This window comes from Ursus arctos, unplaced genomic scaffold (genome assembly GCF_023065955.2).
Source record: "Ursus arctos isolate Adak ecotype North America unplaced genomic scaffold, UrsArc2.0 scaffold_13, whole genome shotgun sequence".
Taxonomy (NCBI): Eukaryota; Metazoa; Chordata; class Mammalia; order Carnivora; family Ursidae; genus Ursus; species Ursus arctos.
Genome location: NW_026622797.1, coordinates 8833317 through 8849717, shown reverse-complemented (window position 1 = coordinate 8849717; position 16401 = coordinate 8833317). Strand labels below are relative to the sequence as shown.

Below are 16401 nucleotides of genomic sequence, written 5' to 3'. Positions count from 1 at the left end.
CAGTAGCAATTAAGAGGTAGCAATGGGTGACTCACTGAACATTTATCCTCGGAGACCTTTCACAGAAGATTCTACCTATTGGAATTGAATCCAGCTCTTTATAATTACCCCCTTTTTTTCTCCCTATTTTTTATTTCCTTACCATCCTAATGTGTTTAATGCATATCTTTGTTTATATGTAGTTTCTGCAAAATGTACATTGTCTTGTGTACACATACTTTTCATTTATATAAAGATATAAGATCGGGGCGCCTGGCTGGCTCAGTCGGTAGAGCGTGCAACTCTTGATCTCGGAGTTGTAAGTTTGAGCCGCCTGTTGGGTGTAGAGATTACTTAAAAATAAAATCTTTTAAAAAATGATATAAGGGGTGCCTGGGTGGCTCAGTCGGGTAAGCCGCCTTCGGCTCAAGTCATGATCCCGGGGTCCTGGGATCTTCTGCTTCTCCCTCTGCCCCTCCCCCCGCTCGTTCTCTCTCTCTCTCTTTCTTAAATAAAATCTTTTAAAAATGATACAAATTGTGTATCTCCTTCTGATGTATTTTCTTTCTTATTATTATCCATCTGTGCTGCTGTAGGTTTCCTTACACGTACATCATCCATCCGGTGAATATCCACCGCGTGTCCCCTGCCCTCTCTCCCAGGTTGGACATTCAAGTTACGCCCACGGATGCCACAAAGGTTGCATACAGATTTCTACGGACCTGCGCATTTCACTGGTATGTATAATCACCAGTGAAATTGTTGGGGCTTACAAAGGTGGTCATATTACTTATTATTTGAATAAGAACAATTTAGAGAATGAAAGGAGACACTATTAATAATTACTCCAGGACAAGAGGCATAGACCAAGACTGTCCCAGGCAAATCAAGATGAGTGGTCACCCTAGTCAAAAGTCTCAGTGTATACGGGCACCTGGTGGTGCAGTCGGTTAAGTGTCTAACTCTTGGTTTTGGCTCAGATGGTGATCCAACGGTCGTGAGATCGAGTCCTGCGTGGGGGCTTTGCACTCAGTGCGGAGTCTGCTTGGGATTCTCTTTCTCCCTCTCCCTTGCCACTCGTGCTCACTCTCTCTTAAATAAATAAATCTTTAGGGGAAAAAGTCTGAGCGTGTATAAACTGACTAAAGGAGTGTCAGAATGGCTCTCACATCTGCACCCCCCTGCAGGGCTTGGGGGCGTCCCACATCTTCACATCCGACCACACATGGTCGGTGACATGATGATAACTACAAAACACCTCATTATTGCTTTAATCTGCATTCCTCTGATCACTAACATATTTGAGTGGTTCTACTATGCTGTTGGCCTTTTGGATTTCCTTATTCAGAAAATATTCCTTTCTGTTGCCTGTTTTTGTTGGCGTTTCCTTATTGTTTGCAAGAGATTCCTACATTTTCTGGCTATTAATCCCCTGGCAGTTTTAGACATCGCGAATACATTCTCCATCAGCTACGTTAATTTTGCTCATGGTATTCTTTCTCATAGAATTCATCAACGTTTTGCCTGATAGTTTTATGTCCTTAACATTCAATTTAGAAGTATTTTCTTTCCTTATTTCAGAAAGACATTCCCTTCATTTTCTTCCATTAATCTTTTTAGTTTTTAAAACATGTAGGTTTTTATCCCCCCAGAAATGTAGCCCACCCTTCCATGCAATTAAGTATGGACACAATTTTACTTTTTTTCCATACGGAGAGGCAGTTTCCCCAGCTCATTCACTTTGAGGTCCATCCTTTCCCCATTGCTTGGTGGTGTCACCTCTATCATGCATGAAGTTCCCACGTGCACCTGGGTCTGACTGCCTGTGGCTTGGCGGTCAGCATCACTTAATGTCCGACAGGGCAGTTTTCTCTTCAGTGTCCCTCTTTGTTCAATGTGGATATATATGAGGTCCCATTATAAACAAATGGATCTCATAAAGATCTCTGCTGGACTATGTCCAGAACGGGCTTAGCTGCTCCATTTGGATTTTTTTAAAAAAGATGTATTTATTTATTTGAGAGCGAGAGAGCCCATGCATGAGCAGGGAGAGGGGCAGACGGAGAGGGGGATTCTTTTTTTTTTTTAAATAATAATATTTTTTTATTATGTTAGTCACCATACAGTACATCCCTAGTTTTTGATGTAAAGTTCCATGATTCATTACTTGCGTACAACACCCAGTGCACCATGCAATACGTGCCCTCCTTAATACCCATCACCGGCCTATCCCGTCCCCACCCCCCCGAAGCCCTCAGTTTGTTTCCCAGAGTCCATAGTCTCTCGTGGTTCATTCCCCCTTCTGTTTACCCCCCCCTTCATTCTTCCCTTCCTTCTCTTACTGATCTTCCTACTTCTTATGTTCCATAAATGAGTGAAACCATATGATAATTGTCTTTCTCTGCTTGACTTATTTCGCTTAGCATTATCTCCTCCAGTCCCGTCCATGTTGCAGCAAATGTTCTTAAGCCGACTCTGCCCTGAGCATGGAACCTGCCACGGGGCTCGATCTCATGACCCTGAGATCATGACTTGAGCCAAAATCAAGAGTCAGATGCTTAACTGACTGAGCCACCCAGGTGCCCTGGATACTTTTTAAAAAATTTATTTTTTGTTATCTCTACACCCAACGTGGGGCTCGAACTCACAACCCCAAGATCAAGAGTCACACGCTCTACCAACTGAGCCAGCAAGGTGCCCCTGCACTTGGACATTTTATCCTAACTTTTGTCTCTTACTATCATGCTCATTGTTTGATCATTAAATGTGAATTTAATGATAAAATTTAAAATGTTTGTTGTAGAATTCAGAGTGGTATTTCATTTCTACTCGATTATAAGTGTTGTGAACCTTTGTAGCACAGACCTCTGAAAAAGTGAAAGCAGCACACCGTCATCTGAGAAGGGTCCCTTTGCTGCTAAGAGACGTATGCATGTGGCTAGGACGGTGCTTGGCTTGCCCGTTGTGTGGATAACTGGGAGATCAGCCTGTCCTCCTCCATGCCCAGGTACTCTGGGAGTGAGGGGTACAAGAAAACTTGCTTCCGCTCCAAGGCTCTGCCAGGCCGGCCACAGGTCAGATTACCCCTGAAGACACTCAGTGCCCGCTTGGCAGTCAGATTGGTTGTAAATGTCTGCATCATCCACAGCTCCTTTCCCCCATCCCATCCACACCCTCCGGACTTATCCTGGACAATTCCACTCATATCTGCCCTTTCTTTTTCCAACCTGACTCCCACTGCTATTTTCCCAGCCTGGTTTCCAGCCCTTTTCTCCCCCAGCTAGAGTCACTGAGTCCATACAGCAGTCTGCCAGCCCCCAGGGTCTGTGTGGACCCAGCACCCTGGGTCTGGACACTATGACATGCGTCAAGGAACTCCAGCTGGCTTTGGGCTTCTACTTCTCGTTTCCATGTCGCACCCAGATTTGGTCATTCGTATCATTGCCCTGGATTTTCTCAGCCGTCTTAGTAAGTGCCAGTCCCCTGCAAGGTATTAGACTGCTCCTTGTTTTATTGTCTGAGTCTGCATGCCTGCAGGTAACCCCTTCTCCAGACCCTTAAGAACCTGGGTGATGCCTCATTTCTTGATTCTTCCTCCAAGTAATTAGAGTCTAGGGTGAGGGTCTACTGCCCACTGACCCATTTCCCCACATGCAGACCACCACAAACTTTAACAGTTCAGGACCCCATGTTTCCTCTTCCCAGTTGCTCTGAGACGTGGGTGTTCACGGCTCAGTGCCATGGGGGAGGAAGCTGAGGCTTGAAGGTGAAGTCACTTCCCCAAGGTGGATGGCCAGGAGGCAGCAGGGCCAGGACTGAAGCCAGACTATTGAACAGCAAAGCCCTCACTCTCCCCTCTACATCACAGAGCCCATGGCCCCCCATCCCCTGTCCTGCTGTCATCTCTATCTAAAATGGGGCAAGACTGCTTTGAGGTGCTCAGTACCTCTGTTCTGGACAATTCCAATAATCTTCATATTGTTGCTTTTTTATCTGTTTATTTAGCCGACAAATACTCATGAAGCTCCCTGTTCCTGCCAGACACAGCTTCCCCATGGTCTATTTTTCAGTTCAACACTGATACAGCAGCTAGAGCTCTGGCTTAGATCGTGTCAAACTCCTGCTCACAAACTTTCAGGGCCCTAGCTGAAGGCAGGGCCTGCTGGAGTAGCCGGGAAGAACGGGGACCTGGAACCAGGCCATCTGTGGGGCCAAAGAGGCTGGCTGAGCTGGGCAGAGGGCACAGTCAGGCAGCTCACTGGGAGTTACCATAGGTAACTGGAAGGAGTCGCCAGACTCAGGGAAGGTTCAAGGCCCAGATACCAGAGGAAGGACTCAGTTCCAGGGAGGGACCTACAAATGAATGGAGGGCCCTGCCCAGAAGACCTGACTACTACGCTGAAGAGCAAGGAGACTGGGGAGCAGGGTGGTGTCATTATGAAAACAAGCAGAAAAGGGGTGGACCACGTCCTGTCCAGCAGAGTAAATCTGCTTTGGGGCAAGATGGTCCTGGGCCCCGAGGAGACACCTTGGACTTCTCATTGAAGAGAGGGGGGCAGACAGCCTGACAATCTCTCCCCGCCCCCTTGCTGCACTGACACAGGGCCTTCTCCCCCGCAAGGCTGGCCAGAGGCTCCCCCTCTGTGCTTGGGCTTGTGCCTTTCCATGGCCCGGGGCTGCCCCTCAGCCCTTCTGCCCCACCTCTTCACTTCCTGAAGCCTACTTACCCTTTAAGACCAAGTGCAAAGGCAGCGTACTTTTTTTTTTCCCCTTTCTAGGTCTTCCCAGTCTGTTTTCCTATACAACAGACTAATTTTTATAATACTTGCTGTGTACCGCTGTTAAAACATTCTTCATTTTACCTGGTTTATTAGCTTCCTGGGGCTCCCATAACAAAGCGTCACATGCTTGGTGGCTTAAAACAACAGAAATTTGTTGTCTCACAGTTCCGGAGGCCAGACGGCTGAAATCAAGGTGTCAGCTGGGCCAAGCTCCCTCAGAAATCTCCTGGGGAGGCTCTTTCCTCCTTGCTCTGGCTTCTGGGAGCTCCAGGCACTCCCTGGCTTGTGGCCACATCATCCAGTCTCTGCCTGGTCATCACATGGCCACCTTCTCTCTGTGTCTATTTTCTTCTTCTAAGAACACCAGTCGTATTGGATTAAGGTTTCGGCCTACGTCAATCTGACCTCATCTTACCTTAGCTTAATTACATCTGTAATTCCCCCATTCCAAATAAGCTCATATTCTGAGGTACTGGGGATCAGGACTTCAGCATATCTTTTTGGGGGACACAATTCTACCCATCACACCCAGTATGGGAGTTAGCTGTATACAGGCCACCGTCCTTCACAATATCCCCAGCTCCTTGCCTACAGCTGGGTGGTTCTGGAGTGAACCAGACCTGGGTTTGTCACTCACCCTCTTATAAACCCTGAGCAAGGTCCTAAAGCCATGTGTCTTTTCTCGTCTGTAAAATAACCACAATCACCTAGAGCTATTGTGATATTTATTGGAGTCAGTTCATGCTCTGAGTGTTGCCCAGGAAATTGTAATTATTAGTCGTAGTATTGTGTGTTGAACAGAGTAGATACGCAATAAATAAATGTTGGTCACTTCCTCTAATAAATATTTACTAAATTGGCAGGCCTGCAGAATACCTGAACTGATGAGCTGTTCCAGAGGGAGGCCGTCCCCTGGCATCGTGGGAATTGCTGAGGTGATGAACAGTGGCTGCCCATCCCTGCTTGGATGGCAGGGGATTCTGGCTCCCATTCTCACAGCACGTAATCCTGGCTGTCTCTGTGGGAACGTGAAGGTAAAACAGGCAGGGACTCCGCACCCTGCTCTTTGTTCTCTAGACTGGGTGTGTGCATGCGTGCGGGGGTACACGTGTATACGCTGGGGGACAATGGTCTGGAAGACAGGGGCCAGAGGGCCCAAGCAGCTTTCTGGGAGAACATAGTCAGGCTGGAATGAAAGACAGCAACCAGAGCTTGACCTCTAGTTCTTGGGTCCTTCCTGATTTCTGTGAAGAACCGGATTCTTCTCCTCAACAAGGGTGGGTCATGGGCACCATGCAAGAGATGGAATCAGAGACTCGGGTCTGAAATAGAACGCGACCTTGGAGTCGCTGGGTGACCTCGATGACTGCAGTTTTCTCTTGTATCAAGTAGAACTGATAAAAATCTGCCCTATCAAGTAAAAACATGATTCAAATACCAGCTGGTAATATTTATGTCTCGTTGTTGCCAACCCTTGAAGACACATCTCCAGAGCACATCAAAATTTACAGAGTGCTGTCACAGCTTTGCTTTGCTTCGCTTTTCGTTTTTACAACGAGAAGTGAAAAATTTATCAATTACTATTAGAAAGAAGAAAATATGTCTAAGGCTCAGTGTCCACCTGCCATAGAATGAAACTTGGCATCCCGTATCCTCTCCATATTTCATTAACCCCCGAAATTGTATGCTTCTGTTTCAGGGGATTTCCTCTTCTTAAGAGCATGGCCTGGAATATGGCCTTCTTATTTTCGAAAAAGAACGATACTTCCACTGTAGAAACGAATCACCAACTCCTTGAAATTTATCCAAAAATTGCTTCAAGGAGATATACCAAAGTGGGATGCACATTTTTAAGAAAGAAGATAGTGAGGGGATTTCATGCAGGAACCACACAATTAAGAGTCAGACATCATTGCGCCAGGCAATCATGCGTGCTGCATGACACTGAGACACACTGCAAACGTGGGAAGTTTCACGATGAAACTTACACCCCTCAGCCTAGCCAGTGAGGGCAAGGATAAGATGTGCCAGATAACCAGAACACTGCACAGGTCTAGGGAACTCCTGTGAGAGTTACAAAGTGTGGTGAGGTCAAAGAATAAAGAGCTCACATTCTTCGGAGCGGTAAGAAGGGTACCTGATGTCTTTCTTTCTCATGTGAGAGAGATCAGGGCCAGATAAAGAGAAGGGAGAAAACTGTAGGAAGCAGGTGAGCCAGGGGTAGAAAAGCAAGCTCTAAAAAGTATGGCCTGGATCCCAATTTGTATGTTGATTGCCACATTCCATTTCCATTCCGGTTCTGGATTTATCTCTCACATTTGCATTTACCCAAATGAGGCACCTCTACAATATGTAGCAATGGTTGTCTTGTGTGATGAACTCTACAGTCTTAACAGAATGTTGTAAAGTGCTGGATTCTAAGTTGAGAAGCCTAGATAATTATTAGCGAAAGCTGCCCAATAATGTCACCGATAAACCATATGACAAATGCACAGGCTATTGGAGAGCATTTAATTTGCAGTGAAAAGTACCTAAAAGTTCAGCTGTAGCTTGGATGGTAGCCAGGAAACAGATACTGCTGTTGGCACGTGCCCGTACACACCACAGCGATACAGCAAACATGGCAACTCCTTTCAGAAAACCTGTAAGATATTTTCAGCACCAAGCCTCTATGTTTGTTATTTATAACTCTGCGGTCTGTGATAAACTAAAAAACAGTCAAATTGTTTAAATCCCTAATTGTTTGAATACCATAGCTGCTTCGGACTTGGAGAAAGTTGGGTTTCCCATTTGAGCTTCACAAGGTGCACTACAAAGGGACTGTCCAGCAGGGATCTTCGGAGGAAGTGGTGTTGTAAAGGTGCTCTGCAGAAAATCTCCAGGGTTCCAGGACCTCTGCTTTCCAAAACAGGACATGCCACTTGTAGAGGACCCCACCAGGCATGGTGCCACCAAATGCTCACCATGAATGGATCTTGGAGGATGTTATATTTTGATGGGATTCTGAGCCGTGCAATCAATGAGAGAAATACACTGAGGAGAAAACAATTTATTTGAGACCCTTAGCTGTTAGGTCTTTCTAAGACTTGAAGATTGGGATTTACCTCTGCTAAGTTCAGAGACTAGGTGTAGGTGACCTAAAGTTCTGGAAAAATCCAAGAGACTGAAAGCACCTTGAAAATGATTCAAGCTTAAAGGAAAATATCATAATTATATATATATATAAAAAAAGCCAAGGGACGCCTGGATGGCTCAGTTGATTAAGTATCCAACTCTTGATCTTGGCTCAGGTCTTGATCTCAGGGTCGTGAGTTTGAGCCCCACATCGGGCTCCATGCTGGGCATGGAGCTTACTTTAAAAAAAGGGCATAAGAAAGAACAAAAACAAACCCCAAGGTTCTGAAGTACCAGGACTTTGCCAAATAGAAATTTATGTATATATATAAATACACACATACACACACACACTTTCCTCTTAAAATGAATGACTATTAAGGAGGGCATGTGATGTGAGGAGTACTGGGTGTTATATGCAACTGATGAATTACTGAACTCTACATCTGAAATTAATGATGTACTATATGTTGACTAATTGGATTTAAATAAAAAAATAAAACGAATGACTTGTACATCAACACAAAGGCATATGAAAATAAGAAAATATAAAGTTCTCTGATTAAGGTGAATACATAGACAAATAGAGAATCCCGTAACATTGTAATGGCGGGGCATAAATCACTCTCAATTCTAGGATTTAAAGGCCCAAAGCCTGAACTATAAACTATACAACCATGTTAATGGATTCAAAATATAAAAAGACGTTATCTGTGACATCACTAGCGAAATTGGTGTGTGGGTGGGTGGGGATGTACAAGAGTAGAGTTTCTGTATGTGGTCACGGACATTTCCTGATTTTAGTTCCCCAATATCCTTTCCTCCTTCTTCCAGTAACCGAACCAGTGCTTGCCTTGGGGACTTGTTCACTCCCCATCTTTGGTCCATATGGTTTGGTGAGCTGCCTCAATCCTCTGCTCTGAGTTTGAGCATATGTCTCAGAATGGCCAATGAGGAAATGGAATCCCCCTGTCCACAGTGATTGGTTTCAGAAAAGATCTTTAATTCCTCCAGTGGGACTGAATTCTGGGTTTGGTTTTGTTTTAACTCTTGGGAGACTTAGAGATGGACTTCCAGGTGTTCAGATATCTGCTTGGCTTATCTAAAAATGAAGAAAAAAATGGAAGAAAGCATAACCAAGAGAAGAAAGAGAAGTTGGGGTCCAGATGATACTGTTTGAACTAGGTCCAGCCTGGCCAACCCCCCTGAAGTTTTCAGTTAGGCAAAGTAGGAGATTCCCTTTTCTTTCCTGCCCCTGTTTGGGTTGGGTTTTCTGTCACTCACAACCAAGAACGCAGAGGAGTACGGCTTTAAAATTCAGCGAAGTGCAGGTCGTTGCATCTGATCTTCACCTGAATATGAATTTGGATTATCATACAGCCACTGAAACAGCAGGACATATAGAGCTTTTCTGCAACCCTCTTTTTAAATTCTAAACTGTGATATGTCAGTAATATGTCCCTTATATCAGCTCTCATCAGCTCTGACCCCTTCCTCTGCTTTAATTTCTTCACATCACCTAACGCTACCAGATAGTATAAGTATATAGTTACTTGTTTATATATTTATGGTCCGTTTCACTTGCTAGAAGGTAAACTCCGTGAAGGCAGGCACTTTGCCTGCTGTGTTCTCTGCTGTTTCCCCAGGGCCCAGAACAGTGCCTGGCACCAGAGGGCAGTCAATAAATATTAGTTGAATGAATGAATGCATGAATGAATGAGTGACTATTTGGCTTATCATATCACTCTGTATGATTGGCTAAGGAATCGTTGCTGGGGTCCAAGGAAACAGTGAGCCAGAGAGCAAGAGAGGCTACTTCCTGTCTACCAGCAGGCCACTCGCATAGCCCCCCCTCCTCTCAGGAAGGGACATCTCTAGTTAACTAATTACATAACAGAAAACTCTACTTTCTATAAATTATGAATGCAGATATCATACAACAGCTTTACTTGCTAGTATTCTCAGGACTTAATTGGACCTGACAGGTTAAAAAACATATCAATGAAAAACATTTGGATTAACCTGAACCATTTTGCCCAATGTGGCCAGAAGAGAAGCAGTTAGTAATACATTATGTTTACAGCTAAAGGAAAGTTTGCCTTGTATGGATTTAACAGTTTCGATTTCTATCCCAATTTCCATGTTGTTTAGATAGCTGTGTCAGGGCACCTGGGTGGCTCGGTTGGTTAAGTGTCTGCCTTCGGCTCAGGTTGGTCCTGGGATCAAGTCCTGCATCAGGCTCCCTGCTCAGAGGGGAGTCTGCTTCTCCCTCTACCCCTCCCCCTGCTAGTGATCTCTCTCTCTCAAATAAATAAATAAAATCTTAAAAAAAAAATCTAAAAAAAATAGATAGCTGTGTCATATATACTCCAAACTCATTGAAAGATTGAACCTGTATTTTAAGGATTCTGACTTCCTCATCCACTCTGAGTTCTTAAATATTTAGATAGGGTTTATTTGTATTTTTAAGAGAGCCAGGAATCAAGGAGGATATACTGAAAAGTCAGGTGATTTAGGGAATAGGAGTTCCTCTCCTTAGGGAACTCAGTGCCAAAAGACCAACTACAAAGTAAAAACATAATTACACCCCGGGGGAAATGCACTGGTGAAGGAGGAAGGGGGTGTGAGTGTGTGGGGAGGAATACAAAGAAATGCCGAGAGAGGAAGGGGCATTCTCAGGAAAGCTGACAAGGTAAGGAAGCATGCTCGCCAGCTTACTTTTTCTAAAAGGTGAGAAAGGATGAATGTCAAATGATTTGTTGTGCTTATAGGAAAACTGTAGTTAAGTCTTATTTTATTCAGCATGTTTCCTTCTCCAATCATGATTCTTGTGAAAATGTAGAGAGCTCGGGGCCCCTGGGCGCCTCAGTTGGTTAAGTGTTGGACTCTTGATTTCAGCTCAGGTCATGATTTCGGGGTCCTGGGATCAAGCCCCACCTTGGGCTCCTCACTCAGAGGGGAGTCTGCTTGAGGATTCTCTCCCTCTGCCCCTCCCTTCTCTGCCCTGCCTCCCCACCCACCCCTGCACATATGCTCTCTCTCTCTCTCTCAAAACAAATAAATCTTTTATAGATAAATAAAATGTGGAGCACTGGGGTGGTTGTGTTAAGTCTTACATTGTCCATTTGCCGTGTAGGGTTGATAGCATTTTGAATGTTCCTCTGGTGCGCTTATCTTGCTGCGCTATAATATTTGTTTACATCCACGTGCCCACAGTAGATCACGGGGTGGGGGTGGGGGTGGGGGTGGGGGTGCTGCTGGGCTCATCCTAATGCTTTTGACACCAGCACAAGCCAATGAACATTTGGTAGATCAGTGTTCCGGAGCAGATGCACCTTTGCCTTACCGTCCTTCAAACTCATTTGGTATTCAATTAATTTAAATTTATTCAGAAGGTCTGGAAAATTCTGAAGTCTGGCAATGAAATCGATTAACTTGTCACCAGTCAACTGATATCTGACTGTTTAAAAAAAAGATTAGAATTACTTAAAAATTCTATAACACGTATGAGAGATTTTGTAGTGAATAGACTAGTAAGTAAATATTCAGAAAACATAGTCAAAGCGTAATAGCAGGAAATTGATTTTCAGAGATAAGGAGCTTCTTAACAATAAACAACTTGGCAAAAAGTTTATTTCTACGATAATGCTCAAATTTGTACTGACTCTGTTCATATTCACTAATACTTGACTGTTTTTCAAATACATAGCTGCGTCCCAAATTGGAAATTCTAGGGGTCAGTACTGACCCACTCACTCATTTACTCACTGATTCATCCAAACAATATTTATTGAGCCCCAACTATGTGTCCAAGCACTGGGGATATTATAGTGAATGGATATAGAAAGGCCTTCATAGACCTTAGAATTGCACAAATAAATAAAAAAATCTCAGCTATGATGGGGAGGCAGATGTCCGTGGTGCTAGTGAGGACCATGGGAGATTTGCCCTAAGTTGGGTGTTCAAGGAAAGCTCTCTAGGAGAAATGATGAATAAACAAGTTCTGGAGAGAGGTTGATTGACCAGGTCAAGAGAGGAGTGAAGGGGGATTCAGGAGAAGGAGCAGCAAGCCCAGGTTCTTGGGGAGGAGTAAGGTCAGCATGGCTGAACCAGGAGACCATGCCAGGGCGTGGGTGTGTGCCATTCTAGTGAGTTACGCTCATGATTGGAAAATGGGAAATCACTGAAATGCTTTAAGCCAGAGAGGAGTGGAATGGTTTGAGCTGTGGCAAGACCTGATTTTCAGCCTTCCCAAAGACTCTGATCCTATGTGGGGGAAGGACTGGAGGGTGGCTAGATTGGAAGGGGAGTTAGGTGTGTAGGGCAGCAGGCAGGATACTGAGGGAGACCTGATATTCCCCCCACCCTACAGAGAATGCCTCCTTCTTAGCAAAAGTCAGTGTTTTGATGCCAAATTAAAATAAAAACTGAAAACCTATTTCCTGACCAACAAGGAAATGGAACACCAGCCGCATTCAACCTGAGAGATTTAAGTTTTGGTTTTTTTTTTAAGTAACTCTACCCCCAACATGGGGCTCGAGCTCACAATCCCTCATGACCCCGAGATCAAGAGTCGAATGCTTTACGGACTGAGCCAGCTGGGTGCCCCAACACAAATGATTTTTGTATGTAATTGTTTCCCCTCCAAAGCCTACAAACTTCTTAAGGGTAGGAAATGTACATTATTCATCATTGTATCTTAAGCACCTGGCACCCAATAGAAACTGAAGAGATAGCTGGCAGGCAAATGAAGGGAGGATGGTACGTTGGGTTGCTGGGGACACCATCAGAAAGTATCTGCTTAAACAGAATTCATTTCCCCACAATTCTGGAGGCTAGAAGTCCTAGCTCAAGGTGTCAGTGGAATTGGTTTCTTCAGAGGGCTGAAGGAAGGACCCGTTCTAGGCCGCCCTCAGCTCTGTAAATGTGTCTTTATACCATCCCTGTGTGTGTATCTTTGGGTCCAAATTTCCCCCTTTTACAACACAGTTGTATTGGGTTAGAGCCCACCCTAAACACCTCATTTTAAACTTGATTACCTCTATAAGGACCGTATCTCCAAATAAGGTCACATTTGGGGAACCGTAATTCAACTGCTAACACGTGGGGCTGTGGGTTTGGGTAGCTGGTCGGTGTCAGAGGACTCCATCTACCAAGGCAGGTTTTGGTCATTCCATTTGGTACTGCTGGCTCCTTCACAGGCCGGGCTCTGGAAGCAGACTTCAGAGCGGGTAGAGCAGAGCAGAAAGATTTCCTTTTCCTGGTCTCTTCCAAGCTTATGTCATTTCCCAGAAAAAGCCCAACCAAAGTAAATAGATTTTCTAAACTGTTATCAGTTAAATTGTGCCCCCACACCCCCACCATCTCAGATTCATATATTAAAGGCCTAACCTCCAGGACCTCAGAATGTGACTGTATTTGGAGATAGGGTCTTTAAAGGGGCAATTAAGTTACAATGAGGTCATCAGGGTGGGCTCTAATCCAATATGACTGATCTGACTGGTGTCCTTACAAGAAGAGGGGATTTGGACACAAACACACGTAGAAGGAAGACCATGTGAGGACTCTGGGAGAAGGCGGCCATCTGCAAGCCAAGGAGAGAGGCCTCAGAAAAAACCAGCCCTGCTGGCACTTTGATTTTGGGCTTCCATCCTCCAGAATGGTGAGAAAATAAATTACTGTTATTTAAGCCGCCTAGTTTGTGGTATTTCGTCACGGCAGCTCTAGCAGCTAACACACAAACCGAACTGGTCAACACTCCTATTCTGAAAACCCAGTTTCAGTTGATACTGGCTTACCATGGTTCGCGTCTTATTAATAAGAAGCACTGTTTCCTGAGCGCTTACCTAATGCGTCAGGCACTGGGCTAGAACGCTATCCACGTTATCTTCTTTAATCTGTACAAACCCCTAGCCATAAGGACTATTATGATCTTAATTTGTATGGAAGAGAAACCTGAGCAAAAGACAGGTGAAGGTACTTGCCTGAGATTATCCAGCAGGAAGGGTACAGAGTCAGGGGTCTCCAAGACTGTACCCTTACCCTCTGAGCCCCTCTATGCTGGCCTGGGGGTCATTCTGGAAGGTGGAGCTTCTCTGCACCATAGAGTTTACAGGCACAGCTGACATATCTGGGTGTTTAGCTGGTGAAGGGAGTGAATTACCCCTTACAACTACTTTCCCTCATCAATAAGAAAACAAACAACCTGATTAAAAAATCAGCCAAAACCTTTATAGGCATCTCACCAAAGGAGATAGAAGCATGGGAAAAGATACTCCACATCATATGTCATCAGGAAAATGCAGCTGAAAATAACATTGAGAACCACTACACACCTATTAGAATGGCCAAATTCCAAAACATTCACACCACCAAATTCTGGTGAAGATGTGAAGCAAGAGAAACGCTCAGTTTCTCTTGCCGGTGGGCATGCAACATGGCGCAACAACCATTTTGGAAGACAACGTGGCAGTTTCTTACAAAACTAAACATAATTTCACCGTACGGGTCAGCAATCGTACTCCTTGGTATTTGCCCAGATGAGTTGAGAACTTATGTCTACACAAAGCCCTATACATGAACATAGATAGCGCTTTTAGTCAGAATCCCCGAAATTTGGAAGCAACCAAGATATCCTTCAGTAGGTAAATGGATAAAGTGTGGTACAACCAGACAAGGCAATATTATTCGGCACTAAAAAGAAATGGTCCATCAAACCATGAAAAGATGTGGGAAAAAATGGTAAAGCATTATCCCTAAGTGAAAGCAGATCATCTTTCTGTAGCAGAAAGGGCTACACACTGTGTGATTCCAACTCTATGACATTCTGGAAAAGGCAAAACTGTGGAGGCAGTAAAAGGATTAGTGGTTCCCTGGGATTGGGGGAGGAAGGGAAGGATGAATAAGTAGAGCACAGAGGATTTTTAGGGCACCGAACCTTCTCTGTATGATTCTGTAATGGTGGATACATGTCATTGTACATTTGTTCAAACCCATAAAATGTACACTACTAAGAGTGAACCCTGATATAAACTATGGACTTTGGATGATGATGATGTGTCCACGTAGGTTCATCCATTGCAAGAAATGTCCTACCCTGGGGGGGGGGTGCTGCTAGCAGGGGAGGCTGTGCATGTGTGCGGGCAAAGGGTATATGGGAAATCTCTACATTCACCTTAATTTTTCTGTGAGCCTTAAACTGCTCTGAAGACTCATGTCTCAAAAGAGAAAAAAACGACTTCTCCAGTCTCTTGGGTCAGCTCAGGACTCTTAATTCTTGCAGAAATCATCAGCCCTCCATTAATAGTATTAGACTGTACCAAGAGTATTAAGACTATACCAACATTTCAGAGCCTCGATGGAAGATATTGCCTTTGCTGTTATCACAAGTCGTTGGACTCCTATTATCACTGACCTTGGCCCAGAAAAAGAAGATTGGCAGAAAATGACAAGTCATTAAATCACAAACAAATTGGGGGAATATGCCCTTAATGACTGAGGCTGCACGCATTCATACTGATGCCACAGGGGTGTCCCTGTTTATCTACACTAGTGAACATTTACAATTAGGTGGAGCAGAAACAGAGCAAGGAAAGCAGACCTCTCCCTCCTCTTCAGGCCTTCAGCGGGCATTAGAAGTTTAAGACCTTGGTTGCTGATGAGAACAAACACACGTTAAATGTCTTTCAGAAAGGGTCATAAGTGGGATCGGGTGATGAGGTGAAGAATATTGAACTTTTCTTGAATGTGAAACTGCCTAGTCGCTAGAGATGAGTTACTCCGGTTTTTGCATTGAGTTGCTGAACTGTTGGAATTTGCATTTCCCCCTAATCAGTGCCCCTGCTGATAGCGGAAACATCTACTGAGAAACAAGTCATCAGGTTCTGAAATGAGGTAGCTCTGGTGAACCCATCGTCCCTACCCAGTTGTGTCTGCCGCCACTCAGAGGGGTTTGGGACGTGGTGGGGGAAAGAAGGCAAGTGGGATTTCTCCATACCTGGAAGGGTTAAGCCCTGAGTCAGTCTACAGCAAATGGCACACCCAGTTTGAGGTCCATGCGGGTGAAGTAATTTATCTGTGAGTCATATCACTGAATACACTCTGTTCTATAGAATGTTGGTTAGCAACTCGCTCCCAAACATCGTGTCCAATGGCTCTGTTATACACGACGTTGGAAAGGAGGAGAGTTGCTCATTTGACTTAGCATCTGGCAATGAAATGAAGCTGGCATTGCAACGGACATGGGTTTTCACCAATGGATTTAAGGGCTGAAGAGAAGTGCTGTGTTGCGTGACTCCATTTTCACAGTAAGCCTGAAAGCCAGAGAAGGAGGACCACCCCGGGGTCCCTGGCTGTGGGGCAAAAGAACCACATTCCTGAGAAACTGTCAGTATAGAAAACAAAACAGAACAGAGACGAAAAGAAAATGAACCCAGCCGAATGGCCCTCTTGTTTTATTGTTTTGTGGCTTTTGCAAAGGCTCTGGCTCTATGATTAAATTCTTTGCAATTGTCAAAACTTCCATACT

General features: G+C 44.6%; 1 long non-coding RNA gene across 1 annotated transcript in view; it reads left to right on the top strand.

Moving 5' to 3' along the window:
• Positions 1-580: 580 nt before the first annotated feature.
• LOC125283618 (uncharacterized) overlaps positions 581-16401 on the top strand; it is a 51131-nt gene continuing 35310 nt past the window's right edge. The window contains exons 1-2 of the long non-coding RNA XR_007191544.2: positions 581-716; positions 5624-5794. This is a non-coding gene — a long non-coding RNA (uncharacterized LOC125283618). The remainder of the gene's footprint in view (positions 717-5623; positions 5795-16401) is intronic.